We start from the raw sequence: 18,390 nt of genomic DNA on the forward strand, positions 1-18,390 counted from the left end.
CCACCAATTGCGCTACTGGGTATTTACCCCAAAGATGCAAATGTAGTGATCCAAAGGGGCACATGCACCCCAACGTTTGTAACAGCAATGTCCACAATAGCCAAACTATGGAAGGAGCCTAGATGTCCATCAACAGATGAGTGGAGAAAGAAGAAGTGGTATATATATACAATGGAATATTATGCAGCCATAAAAAAATGAAATCTTGCCATTTGCAACGATGTGGATGGAACTAGAGGGTATTATGCTAAGTGAAATAAGTCAATCAGAGAAAGACAAGTATCATATGATCTCACTGATATGAGGAATTTGAGAAACAAGACAGAGGATCATAGGGGAAGGGAGGGAAAAATGAAACAAGACAAATCCAGAGAGGGAGACAAACCATAAGAGACTCTTATCTCAGGAAATAAACTGAGGGTTGCTGGAGTGGTGAGGGGTGGGAGGGATGGGGTGGCTGGGTGATGGACACTGGGGAGGGTATGTGCTATGGCAAGCACTGTAAATTGTATAAGACTGATGAATCACAGACCTGTACCCCTGAAACAAATAATACATTGTAAGTTAATTAAAAAAAATTTAAAAATTAAAAAAAATTCTAAATACATAATAATAAAAAAATTACTACATTTTCCTTATCAGTAAAAGGCAGAATTTACAATGAGGAGTTGATAGGGCTGAATGTTTATGTCTCCCCGCCCCCTCCCCAAATTCACGTGTTGAAGGCCAATACCCAATGTGATGGTATTCAGAGGAGGAGTCTTTGAGGTGGATAATTAGATTTGGAAGAGGTCACGGGGGTATAGCCTTCATGATGGGATTGGTACCCTTTGAAGGGCATGAAGAGCCTGGAGTTCTCTCTTACCAGCCATGTGAGGATATAACTGGAAGTTGGCAGTCTGTCACATGGAAGAGAGCTCTCACCAGAACCTGACCATGCTGACGCCCTGATAGGACTTCCAGCTGCCAGAACTGGGAGAAATAAATTTCTGTTGCTCCTAGTCCATGGTACTTTGTTATAGCAACCCCAACTGACTAAAACAGAAGTAAAAACCATACATAATAAATATAATAAAAATAATAAAGTGATTTCAACATTCTTTTGGACAAAATGTCTTGCTAAATTTTTTATTTTTATTAAGACTAATCTCGAGCAGGGGTGCCTGGGTGGCTCAGTTGTTGGGTATCTGCCTTCGGCTCAGGTCATGGTCCCAGGGTCCTGGGATCAAGCCCCACATCAAGCCTGCTCAGCGGGAAGCCTGCTTCTTCCTCTCCCACTCCCCCTGCTTGTGTTCCCTCTCTCGCTGTCTCTCTCTCTGTCAAATAAATAAATAAAAAATCTTAAAAAAAAAAAAAAGACTAATCTCGAACAAAGAATGAATATACATGTGTCTATCTCTTAGCTTTGTCAAATCCTAACATGACCCTTATTTTTAGGTTCCTATTCTTTGATTTGCCTGATGTGAGTCCCAAATATGGGTATAGATGGCTCATGAACTAAGTAAGGGGTTTGCAACTAAAATATTGACCAACGACTCTACACATTCTTTTTTTTTTTTTGACTCTACACATTCTTAATGGTAAAAGTAATAGCCCATGTGCTACTCTGAAAGGAATTTTATAAATTACAAGTAGAATAGTGCTGCTGCATTTCGCTGGGCAAAATATAGTTCAGAATTGTGTTTCTAAATAATTTTATGTAATAAGAAATACCAGTCAAATCCCAAAAACAGTTTTTTTTTTTCCTGGCAACTCAAAAATAATATAGAATATATGACACGTAGGGACGTCTGGGTGGCTCAGTTGGTTAAGCATCTGCCTTCGCCTCAGGACATGATCCCAGGGTCCTGGGATCGAGTCCCGCATTCAGCTTCTTGCTCACTGGGGAGACTGCTTCTCCCTCTGCCTGCCGCACCCCCTGCTTGTCCTCTCTCTCTGTCTGACAAATAAATAAATAAAATCTTAAAAAACAAACAAAACACAAAAGAATATAGGACATGTACGTAAGTGGGAGAGCAGGATCTGAAAATTACTCTACGAAGATGTTGTATACTCTTGTGCATAACTGAAACTCAATTAATAGCTCTAGAAATCTAATTGCTGGGTGCCAATTTCATCCTTTGAATAACAATAGGAGTTAATCTCAGTTATTTCCATTGAAATTTGCAGCCCTGTCTCTAATCTGTTCTGTATAATGTAGTCTCGATAAGAAATGTGTCATAATGTTATCCCCAGCATACCATATTGTTTTAAATTGCTCTTTTAATGACTTTTTAAAACATTTCTTTTACCTGGTTATAATCTACCACTCAGTGAGGACAGTGGGCATCAGCTGACTGACTTGGGGAATGAGGAAGCCACATCACTCTTCAATCTGTCTTACTCACCAAATTAATGAGCTGTATTACCACCTGCCTCAGGGGAGAGTGTGTGATCAATTCTCGCAGTTCTCGCAATGCTGTCATGATGATGAATGGCTGAAAGGTAGGTTTTAGAGAAAGAAGCCTAGTTTAGTTAAAAAGGAAAAAAGAGCATAACCTATTTCAATAAGAGCACAATTAGTATTAGCACCCTTAACCATTTTGACCAATATAACCTTCAAAAATATGAGAAGAAAAACCTTACCAACTTAACTCTTCCTACTTGTTTACTGTCCTTCCTAATGAGTGATTCAGAGAGACAGCCTAGGTTTTAAGCTAGCTGTCAACTGTAGAATTTATAGGAACAGAGAAAGTAGTTACTAAGCAGAGTGGTCCTGTGGACTCTCTAGTGAATTCTCAGCAGAAACATATTAACATAAAACCCTTGGGAATTACAATTTTTGACTCCAGATTTTACTAAACTCACATTAAGGACCAATATTTAGTTAGAGATATAAGAAAGCATTTATTTTCTTCTTGTGGGAACCTCAGTGCTTCATACCCATCTTAATGTCACCTTAACATTTTTAAGAACTTAAATTACATTTTCATTGTTTACAAAATACAAACTTTATGAATTTAATGATTTTTATTGAGATAGATATAAGGACTCCACAGACAAAGAGCTCTAGCAATGTTTTTCTAAGTGTATCTCATTTTCATGGGAACATACTGCCAAAACTGATCAGATTTATATGAACTTTTTTTAGTATATGTGCTGCCGAAGCGAGCACTGGATTTATATGAACTTGCACATGTTGTGCAAATAGAAAATCAGAGAAAGCTATGAAATTAAAAAGAGCCATCAGAACGTACTATAAAATTTAACTAGACATAGGTAAAAGGCCAGCTAAGCTCAAATTTAATAACTACCCTTCACTGTAAATTGAGCATACCTCAAAAAACACTACACTTGTTAAATGAGTTGAGAAAAATCACATACCACTGGAATTTGCAGAGCACTGTTTGTCTCACGGAGTTTTAAAACAAAAGTAAACTTAGAATCATTTTTATTTCTCTTCCAAAATTCTATCCAGCATTATCATCGATGGAGAATATTGAAGATTTTTATAATTATTAAAAAACCATGATCCATTTTGTTTCCTTAAAAACCTGAATCTCCTCTGTTTTTTGGAACCTTCTATGACAGACTAAAACATGGATGATTAATAGCGTAAGATTTAAAATATACTCTTGTTATTGTCTAAGATGCCGTATTTGTTTGCTAGGGCCCTCATAACAGAATACCACAGACTAGGTGGATTAAACAACAGAAATTTATTTTCTCACAGTTCTGGAGGCTGGAAATTCAAGATCAAGATGTCGGCAGGGTTGGTTTCCTGTGAGGTCTCTCTCTCCCTGACTTATAGATGATTGCCCTCTTGCTTCCTCTTTACATGGTCATTTCTCGTTCCTTGTGTCTCCTTTGTGTGTACAAATATCCTCTTCCTTTAAAGACACTAGGTAGACTGGATTAAGGCCCACCCTCACATCTTCATTTTAACTTAATCACCTCTCTAAAGGCCCTATTTCCAAATACAGTTCCATTCAGAAGTACTCGAGGTCAGAACTTCAACATGTGAATTTTGGGAGGGTCACAATTCAGCCCATCACAAATGCCAAGCCAGCTCAGTATGTCAGAATATAAGTAATAGTTTTGTAAATAGCCTTCTCAATGTCCACCCCCACCCCCACTACCTACGTATGTCACTCAATTGAAAAGAGTACCAGTTGACCTTAGGAAGTTGTATAGGTAAAATGATTATAAACATTCTAAATGATTAGCAGTTAGAATTGCCTATGTAAATGAATATGTTTAATTTATCCTCAAATTTACAAAATAGATAATCCACCAGCTCATGGTTAGTGAAGGAGGAACCATTTTTCCACCTGATGGATGAATGGCAGAAAGAACGAAGAAACCTGGGAATGGTGAAATAACATATTTGGGACACATATGGGGAGCAAAAGAGACGTGTGGTGAAGACTGCTTATTATTTCCCCCCTTAGTTATTGGGGGCCTCAGTAGGTGACGGTCTTCCATTTAATGCAGTGAGTGTTTTCAACAAAGAAGACTTATGTAAAATGAGGTTGTTTTCTTTCCTCTAAGCCAGAGAAGGATGGCTATTTTTACTGGTGGAAATCCTTTGGCATAAGAGCAACTTTTGTAATGTCAGGTTCAGTGTTCAACTTGAATAACTATTGTAAATTTTGCTTATATCCTGTTCTTCTGTAATTATATTTACATATTTCTCCTCCTCTCCCTTCTTCTTCTCCTTCTTCTGCCATTTTCTTTTTCTTTTTTTAAGATTTTATTTATTTATTTGCCAGAGAGAGAGTGAGAGAGAGAGCATGAGCAGGGGGAGGGGCAAAGGGAGAAGCAGGCTCCCCACTGAGCAGAGAGCAGGATGTGGGGCTTGATCCTAGGATTTCCAGATCATGACCTAAGCTGAAGGCAGATGCTTAACTGACTGAGCCATCCCTCTTTTGCCATTTTCTTGATAATTCAATAATTCAAAGTCTAGTTAGGGAATAGTGGAAGAAATAGGAGAGAATGTTTTAAAAATTTAAGTTTTTTCCACAATGCTTTACTCTAAGCCCAAATCTGTCTCACTAAAAGAAATCATAATAAATTTGGGAATCATGCAGAACTTTAAAATAGTTGAGGGCCTGAATTTTTTCAGTGCCCCTTTGGCATGCATTGGCGATGGCATAGTAGTTCTGGCAAATGAGGTAAAATATAAAATAATTCTATAGATAAACACCTAGACATTTTCTAGTACTAGATTTTTACCACTTTATTCTGGCATTTGGAGTCTCCTTATTTAAAATACTAGTAGTATTATTTGTTTTAAAAAAAGAAAAAGAAAAAAATAACTAGTAGAACTTTTCCAAGAGTGTTTATCCTGTGGGATCAGATTGTTCTAAAGTTAAAATTCTCCTTCCTTGCTGCCTAGCACATCCGGTAGAATCTCTCTTAAAGGTGAAGTGACTAATCTTTCACCCTTGAAGGGTGATGATCATGTTAGTGAATGCTGAGTCTGCCTTCCAGTTCCTCAGCCACAAATGTCATCTTGCTACTCTGTCTAAAGCTATTGCTCTGACAGCTTCAAATTGTCAAGTATATGGCACATGAAGTTTTCTTGAATTATTGATAAATCTGCATAATTTGGGGAAGCTGAAAATGGTAACATGGTAGAATTAATAGTTGCTCTAATTCTTTCTTCACGGATATGGTATTTTTACATATGTTGCACAGAAGAAAAATCTTATAACTAAATAGTTCATTTTGTAGAAAGTCTATTTGTGTAGGAAGATATAAAGGATACTTAGAAGGGAAGTCTTGTATCATTCATCAATCAGTACATGCCCCTGGATACTTTGTACTTTATGGTGAGTTTTCAATAAATACTGGTTGAATAAATAGATGAGTTGAGATGGAAACAAAGCAAATGCAGGTATATTAAAATTCAGACCATCAAGAGCACTAATTCTCAGCTCTAATGCTGCAATTCACTGGTATGTTGCAATCAGATATACCATAAGCAGAGATTTCCAAACTTTCTCAGTTCATGTATCAGTAATTTTTTTTCTGAAGCCCTTGGCAAAACAAACAGACAAACAAACAAAACCTAGCAGTTTAGTTCACCAAGTAGTTAAATCTAAACAACTTAGAACTCATGCCCTAACAACTTAGTATTTATGTCTTAGCAACTTAGTAGCCATTTGAAAAAGAATACATAACAATTTGAAAGAACAAATGCTATTTTTATCTCATTCTTGAACATTCACAATTGCTTACTAATAAGATGTGCCTGTGTGCTGGGCAGTGCACAGCTTCTTGAACCTCAGTATCAGATTGGACAGCCTCTCATCATTTTTGGTTCTATAGTGATTTTCTCGTGCTACTTGCTTTTTAACCTCAGCAGTCTTCCAAAACTTAGTTGCACAAAGATATGCTGTCATGAAAAGGAATGTAGCTTTATTTGATGTCCAAACAGTGAACTGCCTAGAGTTAGTAGTTCATAAGATGTCTGACAAATGTCTCCAGTATTGCTGTGATTCCCTTGAATATTTAAAGTATCCCCAAATAGGGGCACCTGGGTGGCTCAGTTGCTTAAGCGACTGCCTTCGGCTCAGGTCATGATCCTGGAGTCCCGGGATCGAGTCCCGCATCGGGCTCCCTGCTTGGCGGGGAGTCTGCTTCTCCCTCTGACTCTCCCCCCTCTCATGTGCTTTCTCTCTCTCTCTCTCTCAAATAAATAAATAAAATCTTAAAAAAATAAAAAATAAAAAATAAAGTATCCCCAAATATTCCTATATGAGTTCACTGTGATGAGAATACAGTTTGAGCAAATAATGTGTTACCAACAATAGTTAGAATACTGAGGATATCAAGCATTTTCTTAAAAATTAGAGTGTATCCAAAGTTATCTTTATGACAATACCACTCACTCATGGACTTCTTTTCTGTAGTAGAGGGAAGCAGCTAGGATGTGGGGACTGTACACAGTCAACAACCTATTTAATCTATGCCCCTGCACCTGACAATGACTGTTAAGGCTGTGTCATCAATACATTTGGTAATTAAGACTTAAGGCAATGTTTTTAATTACAGGGAAAATTTATTTCAATACCTAGATATAATATCATTCTCTACCCCTAACCCCCAAGATCACATTCACACAGGCAAACGCTATCCCCAGAAGGAAAAAAATGCTGGTTTATACCAAGGGTTTGGAACTTTTCTGTGAATTAGAATCACCAGGGAACTTATTAAAAATGCAGATTTCTATAATCCCTAGGCCTATTCTCTGAAATTCTGTAGTCCTGGGGTAGGACAATGATATTTTTAAAAAGCTCTCCCCGTGATTTTTTTAAGTTTTTTTAATTATGTTATGTTAATCACCACACATTACATCATTAGTTTTTGATGTAGTGTTCCATGATTCATTATCTGCGTATAACACCCAGTGCTCCATGCAGAACGTGCCCTCTTTAATACCCATCACCAGGCTAACCCATCCTCCCACCCCCCTCCCCTCTAGAACCCTCAGTTTGTTTCTCAGAGTCCATAGTCTCTCACGGTTCGTCTCCCCCTCCGATTTCCCCTCCTTCATTCTTCCCCTCCTGCTATCTTCTTCTTCTTCTTTTTTTTTTTTAACATATAATGTATTATTTGTTTCAGAGGTACAGATCTGTGATTCAACAGTCTTACACAATTCACAGCGCTCACCATAGCACATACCCTCCCCAGTGTCTATAACCCAGCCGCCCCATCCCTCCCACCCCTCACCACTCCAGCAACCCTCAGTTTGTTTCCTGAGATTAAAAATTCCTCATATCAGTGAGGTCATATGATACATGTCTTTCTCTGATGGACTTATTTCACTCAGCATAATACCCTCCAGTTCCATCCACGTCATTGCAAATGGCAAGATTTCATTCCTTTTGATGGCTGCATAATATTCCATTGTATATATATATATATATATATATATATATATATATATATATACCACATCTTCTTTATCCATTCATCTGTCGATGGACATCTTGGGTCTTTCTACAGTTTGGCTATTGTGGACATTGCTGCTATAAACATCGGGGTGCACGTACCCCTTTGGATCCCTACATTTGTATCTTTGGGGTAAATACCCAGTAGTCACCACATGATTTTAATGCAGACCACATTTCGAGAAACTCTGGTAGAGGGTACTATTCATGTAGCACAGTGAAACAGATAATGAGACTCTCAATTTTTTTTGTATGTGTCTTATTAATGTGCCATTTGAGTATGTGTGTGTGTATTGACATGGAAGGTGACATGCCTCCTGCCAATACCTAAAGATGATACTACTAATCTAATACCGGTCTCACAAATACTTAGCATGATAGTGGTAGAGTTTATGGTGGTTCACGATCATATTGTTGTGAGTTCTTTATATATCATATTCTTTATATCCCTCAGAGTACTTAACTTTATATTCCTTAATCCTTTATATCCTCCAAGGGTACTTAATATGGAGCTTTAGCCATAGTAGGAACTCAATAACTATCAGTTACTTGTGGTTCTTAACATAGGCTCAACATTAAGATCACTTAGAGAGCTTCTTAAAATATGAATTATCAAAGACTTCTCAAACTAACTGAAGCGAAATTTGTGCAGCTGAGTTCTGGCAGAGCCAAGGTTGAGACCCCTGAGTTGTATCTTTCCTTGGACATCTATTATTACCAAATGCATGCATTTCACATCCATCTGATTGGGCTTATGAGTATGTGTGTGTGTGTGTGTAAGTGTGTGTGCACACACATGTTTTTATGGGACTCTTTTCCAAGATAATACAATCACAAAATATATAAAGGAATACTTTTTTCTTTTTCTTCACCTTTTCTGGGCACTTATTATTCTTTCTCAATTCCTTTATTGGAAATGTGGAGACTATAACCAGTCTCACTACCCTCTACTTGCTATTACCTGAAAGAGTTTTTTTTTAACGCTTAAGAGTTTGCTTGGCAACTCTTTCTTTCATTCTTGCATACTCTCTCCTGCAATTAAGCTACTCAGCCACTTGGTGGTGATAAGTGCTTTATTCATAACGGCCAGTTACCAGATGTGCTTTTTGAGATCCAGTCAAAATTATTTTCCCATTATTTTCAGATTTCTAAAATTATTAAAACAATGAAAATAGCAAATATTGAATTGTAAAGTAATTCTAAGTAGAACTTGCAAAGAAATATGAAAGATTTGATTCAGTGACTTCCTCATCCTTGCATGTAATTTACTTAAAATTTGTATTTTATACTCAGATTTCGATAAAACTATTCTGCTTTTTTTAAACAGAGATTTACTGCTTACATCATTGTATCCTAGTTCCTTGATTCTAAGATATACATTCCAACTCACAGAGGTTAAATATTAAAAAAAAAAGTAGAAACAATGAAAATGCTGTATTTGCAGAATCCACTGGAGTCTTAATGCATGGGAGACATTTAATAAATAAGTCTGGGGAAGGAAAGAAGAAAGGCAGGAAGGAAGCATGCAGGGAAGAAGATTGTGGAGGGAAGGGGGGAGAAGGAAGAGAGGAAGAAAAGCAAGAAAACGGGTGGCAAAGAATAATTACGTATCCTTCATAAAGCATTGGCTTAATTCTGAGGCTTTCTTGGTAGAAAAATTTTCCAATTTTCCGTTTCACAGATGGAAACTTTGTTTATTATATCAATAGTAATCCATTTCTCAGTTAATAAAAATGAAGCCACTGAGCTGACATCTTTGTAATGCAAGCCTGTAAGCTCCTGCCTGCTTTTCTTCCATGTGGAAGGGAGGGAAAACAGATGTGGCTGCCTTTGGAATTTAGTGCGGGTGCTCCGCCTTGCTGGCCCCTTTATATCCTTTAGCTGTCATTTAAATGTCACTTCCTCAGAGAGGCATTCCTGGACTACCCAATCTAAAGGGCGTCCCCTCTTGTTATTCCCTCATAGAGCATCTTATCCTTTGTTCTCTTCAGAGTGTCTAATCATCCCCACAAGGTGCTCATTAAGGTGTAACTTCTTTCCAAAAGCATATATACTTTAGCAAAGATAAAAACACATTTAAGAACCCAGGGAATAGAAGCCTACATACTAATCACAAGATTCAGATTGAAAAATAAACACAGAGATATGCACTAACGCTTAGTACTCTTAAAACTGTGAAACTGAAAATGTATGATTAATCCATGATGGTAAATGGGCATTACTGAGGGCAGTAAGAGTGAAATAAGGACAAACTTTGACTTGCTTCCATGTTTTCCTGGAGCTGGACTGCTAATTAGCTACTATGTAAGCTTATTATGGTTTATGTCAACTAATAGGTAAACGTATGTGATTCTAGCTCATCTTCTTGTGTCTGGGCAGGTTATATTTAAACCAGGCCAGAGATATGAGCTAAATTCCATTTTAAAATTTTATTAGAGAAGGGTATTTGAGAACCTATTTCTGCAAGGTTAGGAATTCCTTCTTACAGTTAATTCTAGGCTGTATCTTTTGTAAGTTTTTCATGTTTCACTTTAGGACACTTTACTACTGTGTCCTTACTAGAGAAGGAGAAGAGTAAGTCTATTAATACAGGAGTTTCATTCTCCCTTTGCCATCTTGAGATGTGATAACAGGAAAACCTGCATGTTGTTTTGTTATATTTCATTTCCTACCTCAGACCCACCATCTTTTCCTTTGCATCACATCACACTCTATCATCCCAGGTAGAACCCAGAGGTGGAATACTGATGAAATTCTATCCCAAAGCTGTACTGGTCCCAGAGCCTGTTCATGAGCTGCTGCCTCATCATAGGTGTGAAAATCTCTTAATATCGCAGCTGATTATCTCCGTATGTGTTAAGAAACAGATGGAGTATTGGTTTTGATTTTTGTATAGTTTATGTACACATAACTTTAAAGAACTGTGAAATAGGGAAATACATAGAATATCCATAAAAGGAATTAAAATATTAGATTCTGAAAGTGATGAAAGTGATGAAAGTGATGAAAGATTCTAGCTTTTAGGGGCTAAACAATCAGGAGCAAAGATTCAGATGATACTGATTGTTCTGACTTAATATAATCTCTTTACATATTTAGATTTTAGAACAGTACAATAGCCTAAAATATCACTAGCTAGGTATTAGAAATAAAGGCTTGGTTATGTAGTGACTACAGAAATGTATTTTAAAAATTTATGTAGGAAATTGAAACTAAATCCCGACATAAGTCATTTTTATGTTTTTTTTTCCCAGTCATCTCTAATTTACATTATGCTATTTCTACAAACTTCCTCTTGTAGAGAGTGAAACATACCTGCCTACTTAGGAGTTATAGGATTTAGACCTGATAAAGTATTAATTTCATTTAATTTAGAACATAAGGAATACTTTTATTATGCATTTGTCTTCAGAAAAATGATGATTATTTTTATCTTTCAATTTGAGCAAGGAAAGAACAAAGAAAAACAACAGAATTTTAAATAGTTGCATACTTTGTTTGCCCAAACTATACATTGTGTGTGTGTGTGTGTGTATTTATATACTTTAAAATTATTTTTAAAAGTTATTTACATATATAAAACCTTTAAATAAATTTTAAATGTGTATACAACTTTAAAATAAGCTTTTGAAATAACTTTAAAAATAATTAACTTATATTCAAAAATAATCATATATTTATATATGAATAACTTAAAAACAATTTAAAAGTTCAGATTACATGAACCTGTTAGCTATGTAACAATAAATAACACTGATGAGAGGCACCTGGGTGGCTCAGCTGGTTAAGCGTCTGACTCTTGATTTCAGCTCAGGTCATGATCTTGGGGTTGCGAGATGAGCCCCAAGACAGGGTTTCTGGGCTCAGTGTGGAGTCTGCTTGGGATTCTCTCTCCCTCTCCCTCTGCCTCTCACCACTGCCTGCTCTCTCCCTCTTTCTCTCAAATAAATAAATAGATAAATAAATAAATAAATAATAAATAATTAAATAACACTGATGAGCAAATGTAACAATATTGTCCAGTTAGGACTGTTTGCAGTTTCCATGGGTGACAGTCCACTGTTAGTCCTCTCCCACAGTTTCAAAGAATGGATTAGCCCATAAATCCATAGGTAAATATTGGCTTGCCTTCTTTAGTACTTGAATGGTTTATGAATTTAAAGGTTTTTGCCCTGACTTTGAAAACAGGCACTTCATTAATTTTTAAGCACATCTCTGATTTTTGCCCCCAAATTCTCAAGCTTTGAAAATGATCCTGTTTTATCCTGCAAAGTGTTGTTCTAGGTACTCCTTCCTCTACATAATGCTAACTTTTAGATGGAAAAGTTGATATGACAGAGTTATTAAAGAAATAAAATGTCCCCATAATTTGAATTTCACCCAACAGTGAATTCAGTAGCAGAATTATGGAGGATATTGAGGCTGTTTATGATTAACTAGGCTTATTGTCATAAAGACAGTAAGAGCTGGCTTTGAGTATATCTTTGAGTTTGATGTGGCAAGATCCCCAATCTGGTTTTACTCACATCCTGTATTTCCAAATAGATTGAACATTAACAGTGCAATTGAACTGCTTAAGACATAATTACTGAAGTATTTTAAAGTACACTTAGGACATTAAATAGAACAGTTGGAAAAAAAAAAAGATGAAGAGATGTATGTTTTGAGCAAGAAAGGCTGAAGTATGAGCAAAGAGGGTTAGAAAGGTGAACACAATAGTGACTGCAACTTTTCACCTCTTGTGTTGACATTGTTAGGATGTGCTTTTGGATCTATAGCCTGAGAGTGTTCTCTCAATTTAACCATGCAGGAATACTAAAAGTAAACAGAAATACTTATTATTTGCCATTTTTTTTTTTCCTATTTAGTAAATAGAAAATTGCTCCAGTTGTTCCAACCTGAATGGATTTGGTGCATCCCAAGATTAAGCGAACAGCACAAAAGAGGACTTGATGAGTCAGAAGATGTAGAGGGAGGCAGAAATTAGGTAGACCTCTTCTAGACCTATCCATTCAGCTTTGTGAAATCCCAGAGTATTTGTAACATCCCTTTCTCAGGTAGATGCATGCACACAAAATATTCCAGAGAAACCTGTACTTTTAAAAATTATCTTTGGGGTTTGATTGCTGTATCACCACAACTCTCTATGAACATAGAGAATAAAGAGGAGCTCGTGAATGCTCTGTGAAAACGCTACCATTGTTGAGGAGAGTGTGTCCTGTGAAACGGACTCACTGTTTGGCTCCACGTCAAGGGTAGAGTGTACAAGTGTGAAAGGGAAGTGATTTTTGAATATAGTTCCTTCATTGCTTTGACTTTTGGCCCACTGCATATTGGCCTTTTGGCTTTTATAGTAAGAGACAAAACGCATAAATTCAACTGGATTCTGTTAAACAAAGAAAATTGTAATATAAACATGAACTACCAGTGGTACTGTTTCTTCCCTATTTTGCAAGCAGTATAAACTACTACATTTCCCTCCATTTTAAGAGTATATATTTTAAAAATATGCATATAGTGTATTGAAAATGTTTCCCCCGTTTTGTAACTATGACAAAAATAGCCAGGAAAAAGCCACCATAAGTATGCCACAATTTTAAACTATGAACCATATTCTCAAAATACCATAACTAGATGCTAGGGACAGCAGAGTTGCCTTTCTGTGAATTTGAGCTCTAGGGATTTGGCGTGAGAATAAAATGAAGGCTGATTTTATTGTTTTCATGGGAAGCTCATCTATGTGATCCACTAAAAATTAAATGCGAGGGGCTGTCAGGGTGAAAAAGTAGCTTTCTAATATTTTTCATGAGTGTTTTCAAAGAAAGATAAAGATTTATTTTCAGACACTGTACAGTGACCACAGCCAGGACTAGAGAAAAGTGATCTCCCTTGGGTTGTCTGCAGTCTGCACTTGGACTTCCTCCTCTTGGCCCAGTTCAGTCCAGACATTTCAACAGCTTGACTAAGCCTCATCACCATTTAGCTGCCAAGTTCAGTGACTGCCAATATCACTAGTAGCTTTTTAAGTACACCTGTTGCCAGCACTATGTTTGTGAGTCAAGAAGACTAGACATTTCTGGTCTACCCCAGTGGCTAGGATCTTTTTCAAAGGAAAATTATTTTTAATATTACTTCACCATCCTTCATTGGGAAAACACTTTTTTTTTTTTTTTTTCCTAGCAAGCTTCTCTCCTTACAGAGAAGTTGCATTTACAATGAACATGGTATATAACATCTGGTCTGGTTTAGACTATGGATAAAAATGGTTTTGGTAATCAATTCTACATTTAATTTTTATTTTAAATTGTGTGGGGCCAGTGAAGCTGTATGAATAATAAAATAGGAAGCCTTGGTGTAAGCTGACAGGCTTTAAGTGACATAATCAAATATCATTTACAGCAAAGTTAACCTGATAGTTAATGGTATGTATTGTGTGGTAATTAGGTATAAACACAGCTCATAGAAAAGACTGTAATTAATGCGTTTCATGGAGCCAGACAGCATTTTTGGAGCAAGGTTGGCGGGAGATGAATAGAAAAGCAGTTAAAGCTAGGCTCTGCTGTAATGATCCCCAGGGCCAGAGGAGCCTCTTTGGCCAGATCTCAGTTTTTCCATTAGCATTTGCTCCAGGCCAAGGGCCAGTGGCTGGGGCAACCCTCCCTTATGTCCACACAGGGCAATAAAAAGTCACAATGAGAAAGTGCAGTGGATTCATTTCTGACAGTCTTAACAACTTTTAAAACACTTTACTACTATATAGCTGTAGCTCTGTAGTCCTTTAAGGTGAAAGAAGAGGACACATGCAGGTGATTTCAGTACTTTGGGCACCATAGAGCCACTAACAGGATATTTCTTAGACAAAGTCTTTGTGGCTACTAGGCTTTGGGAGCTCATTTTGATTTATTTGCCTATCAGTGTTCATAAGGTATGTAAGTTTTCCTCACGCCAATGAAGTATCTGGTCTATAGATGAATCTGAAATTTATTTAAACTGGGATGTTTTATTATCTATCAGTCTATCTACATTTTTTTAAAAGGTGGTGCAAAAGATAGTAAAATATAAACAAAACCCCCCAAAACCTTTAATCGTACTTCCTGTACCATTTCACGTTGAAATGTCTTCACCCTGGGAATATCTGGTTCTTTTTCCTGCAAGGTGTGCTTGTGTATGACTCAGGTGACACTTTTCTTATTTGACAGACTGATTTTAATTTGTTGTGATGTGACAGAATGATCTAGTTCAAATACCAACTTCATTGGCTTCATCTTTGCCTCCTTTCTTACCCCACATCCAACCCACTGGCAAATCTTAGAAATATATCTGCAATCTGACCATTCTTATTACCTCCACTATATGCACAATGTTCTAAGTTATCAATATCTTTCACCTGACTTTTAGAATAATCTCCTCTTCTAGTTGTTCTTAACTTGCAGTCTATTCTCCACAGTGCTGCTATTATATCCTAAACCGAGTCTGATTTGTTCACTCCTCCAAGGACTCTCCATTTCATCCAGAATAAATTCTAAAACTTAACAAGGTTCTACATTTGTCCCCTTCCTGTACCCCATCCCCTCTTCTGATCACATCTGCTAGTGCACTCCCTTTGCTTCTGGATTTTAGCCGCACTTATCTCTTGGCTATTCCTCACACATGCCAAGCCCACTTCCACTCAGGGTCTTTGCATTGCTGTTCCTTCTGTGTCGAATGCTTTACTCCTAGACAGACACATGGCTCATTTTCTCACTTCCTTCAAGTCTTTGCTCAAATGTCAGAGAGGCCTTCCCAGATAAATGTATTTCAAACAGCATGCTCCCTTCCCTGTCTCCTTACCCTGCTTTATTTTTGTATGAATCACCATCTGACATAGTATGTATTTACTGGCTTATGATGATGATTATTGCCTTTCTACTACAATGTAAGCTCCATGATAGCAAGGACTTTGTATCTTGGTAACTGTTGTACCTTAGAATGGTACTAGTACATTTATTACTTCTTGAGCCAACAGAATCAACATCTCCTCTTGAGATCTTGACTTTTTTTCATTCCTTAGAACGGTAACTAGGACTCTTACTTTAATGTAAGGTGTGCTTCGCGCAGAGGTAGTTCAAACCACCTAGTAAGAGAGGATGGGATCAAAACGCTGTGATCCAGAAGAAAGGGGACGTCACCAGTTGAGCTTACAGCTTGAAAGTGGGGGCATTCAAATGCAAGTGAGGAAAAGACAAGTTCTCAAAAAGCAGCCCACCCCAGCCCAGAGGAAAGTTGGCGCAAAGGAGGGGAATGGGGCTCAGGGGGCAGATCGACGCACTCCACGCCGCGCTGGGTCTGACAACAGGGAGCCACATGCCGGAGGGGCCCCCCAGAACGGCTTCGGCTGCATCGGGGAGGTGACGGGGCTCCCTGCACTCGCAGAGTGCCGTGCGGGGCCCGCGGGCAGCCCCGACGCGCAGCCGGCCGGACCGGCGGCGCGGGGCTCCGGGAGCGGGGAGGGGCCGACGCCCGCCCCGCCCCTCTCCTCGGGGATGCCGGGATGTTTACACTCCTGACAGCGGCGGCCGCCGGAGGAGGAGCGGGAGTTGCGGGAGGATGGGCCGCCACTAGGCTCGCACTCGGGACGCGTCTCGCCTTGCGCAGGGTGGGGGCCCGCGCCTGCAGCGTCCGCGGGGGCGGCGCGGCGGGAGGTGGCGATCGGCTCCCGGCCTCGCAGCCACAGCCCCCGGCCCAGCGGGCCTTTCCGCGGGGCCGCCTGGCCGAGCCGCCCGCCCGCCCCGGGTCCCTCGCGGACAGGAGAACGGAAAACTCCCAACTTCCTGGTGAGTGGCTGCGGGGGTCTCGGGCTCCCGGGCCCGGTGGCCCGGGCCGGGTGGGGCTGCCTGCGGGAGCCGGGCGGAGAGGCGGAGGCCGGGAGGGCGCGGGGCGGCCTCCGGGATCCCCGCGCCGGGGGAGGTGGGGCGGGGTGCGCCGCGCTCGAGCTGGGTGGGGGTTTCGGTCCGGTTCGTTGGCAGTGGCGGGAGCGGGCGGCAGGAACTTGGTGCCTGGCACGGGCTTTGGCGGCCCGAGGCTGCCGTGGGTGCCGCGGTAACTAAGAAACTCCGCGGCCACCGCGGCGGCGGCAACAGGTCTTTGGTTTCAGGACCCGAGGAACTTAGGCGAAGTCCCGCCTCCCACCCCCCGGCTGCTGCTCATTGGCGGCGTCGGTTATTTATCCCTCACGGATTGGTTAGGCCCAGCTGTCAGGATTCGGCCGCAGCCAGACTTCAGAGGAGTGAAGTTCACTGGAGAGAGTGGGTGGTGGGAGCCGTGAAGCTAAGGGAGAAGCTGAAGTGGCTTGAGAAGTACAGGGAGGATGGCCGACCTGTTGGAGAATGGGCTTTCGTGGGACCCTGTCAGGATTAGCAAATGTGAGGGAGATTGCAAGGCAATAGAGATGGTGATGGTGGCAATGGAAAATAAATACACTGAGAATTGAGGCCAAAGTCAGAGAGACGAAGGGGACCGCAAAAAAGAAAAATGAGAAGACCACATTGCCCTAGGATAGTGTCAGGAAGCAACACAACCTAGAGGATGCTGCAGTGAGATCTAAAGAACTCTTGTTGCCTCTTTCCTGTGTACTGCAGGCCTCGGGAGATGATGTGTCAAACACATAAATCGTGTTCTCTCATAGCTGTAGTCCTTATTAGGGGTAAATACTAAAAATATACTTATTTTACAGTAGGTTATCTCCCATCCTTGAGCAGTTCTGGTGACGGAACTGAAAGTCTGAAAGCATTACAAAAACGAAATGATTTTCCTCCTCTGACTACTGATCATAAGGATGCTGTTGAAAGAATTGAATGCGCATAGTTTGTAGAGCCTTGTGTACCTATCATAACTAGCACCATTGTTCCTAATTCTTCCTCCAAAGAGTTTGTAGTTTCAAGAAGTATGCACACTCCCTGTAGACAACAGCAGTGTGTCTTGTCAGGTTGCTTTACAAGATAAAGTACAGAATGCGTGTGTGGTAAATCTGTATAGGAGCTTGAGCTGTTGCGGGTGTGGTCGAAGAATGGCATAGTATTAGGGGCAACCGGACAAAACACTGAAAACGGTGGATAATTCAACAAGAGATTCAACTAACCCTGTAATACTTTGTGGCAACTCTTACTGAATGGACACCGAGTATTTCTGGCTTTAATACTTGGCGAAGGCCAGTGCACTTACAACAGTTAACAGAAAACTTAAGCAATTATATCATTTCCAGAGGAAGGAATCCTCTGCTACCCTTGGGAGATCCAGTCCACAGCTTGCTTCACTCCTAAAACCGCAGCATCTTTCTGTTTGGTCCTAGACTGGAGCTTGCTGGGGTGGGGATGAGATGTTGGAGCTTTGAAAAATTGCCGCGTGGAGGAGTCAAACGGGCAGAAACTATATGGGGACGTTGAGAGGAGGGCCCGCAAAATAAAAAGGAGGAGAA

At 39.6% G+C, this 18,390-nt stretch overlaps 1 protein-coding gene across 5 annotated transcripts in view; it reads left to right on the forward strand.

Annotated features, from left to right (window-relative positions):
* Window positions 1-16,486: 16,486 nt before the first annotated feature.
* The window catches only part of NEK7 (NIMA related kinase 7), a 166,005-nt gene continuing 164,101 nt past the window's right edge, over window positions 16,487-18,390 (forward strand). For 4 of the 5 annotated variants that reach the window (XM_036121902.2, XM_036121919.2, XM_036121948.2 and 1 more), the window contains exon 1: window positions 16,487-16,750. The gene's annotated coding sequence lies outside the window, so the exon portion shown is untranslated. The remainder of the gene's footprint in view (window positions 16,751-18,390) is intronic. The other variant, XM_036121911.2, reaches the window with a different exon arrangement.

Source organism: Halichoerus grypus, chromosome 7, assembly GCF_964656455.1.
Source record: "Halichoerus grypus chromosome 7, mHalGry1.hap1.1, whole genome shotgun sequence".
Lineage (NCBI taxonomy): Eukaryota > Metazoa > Chordata > Mammalia > Carnivora > Phocidae > Halichoerus > Halichoerus grypus.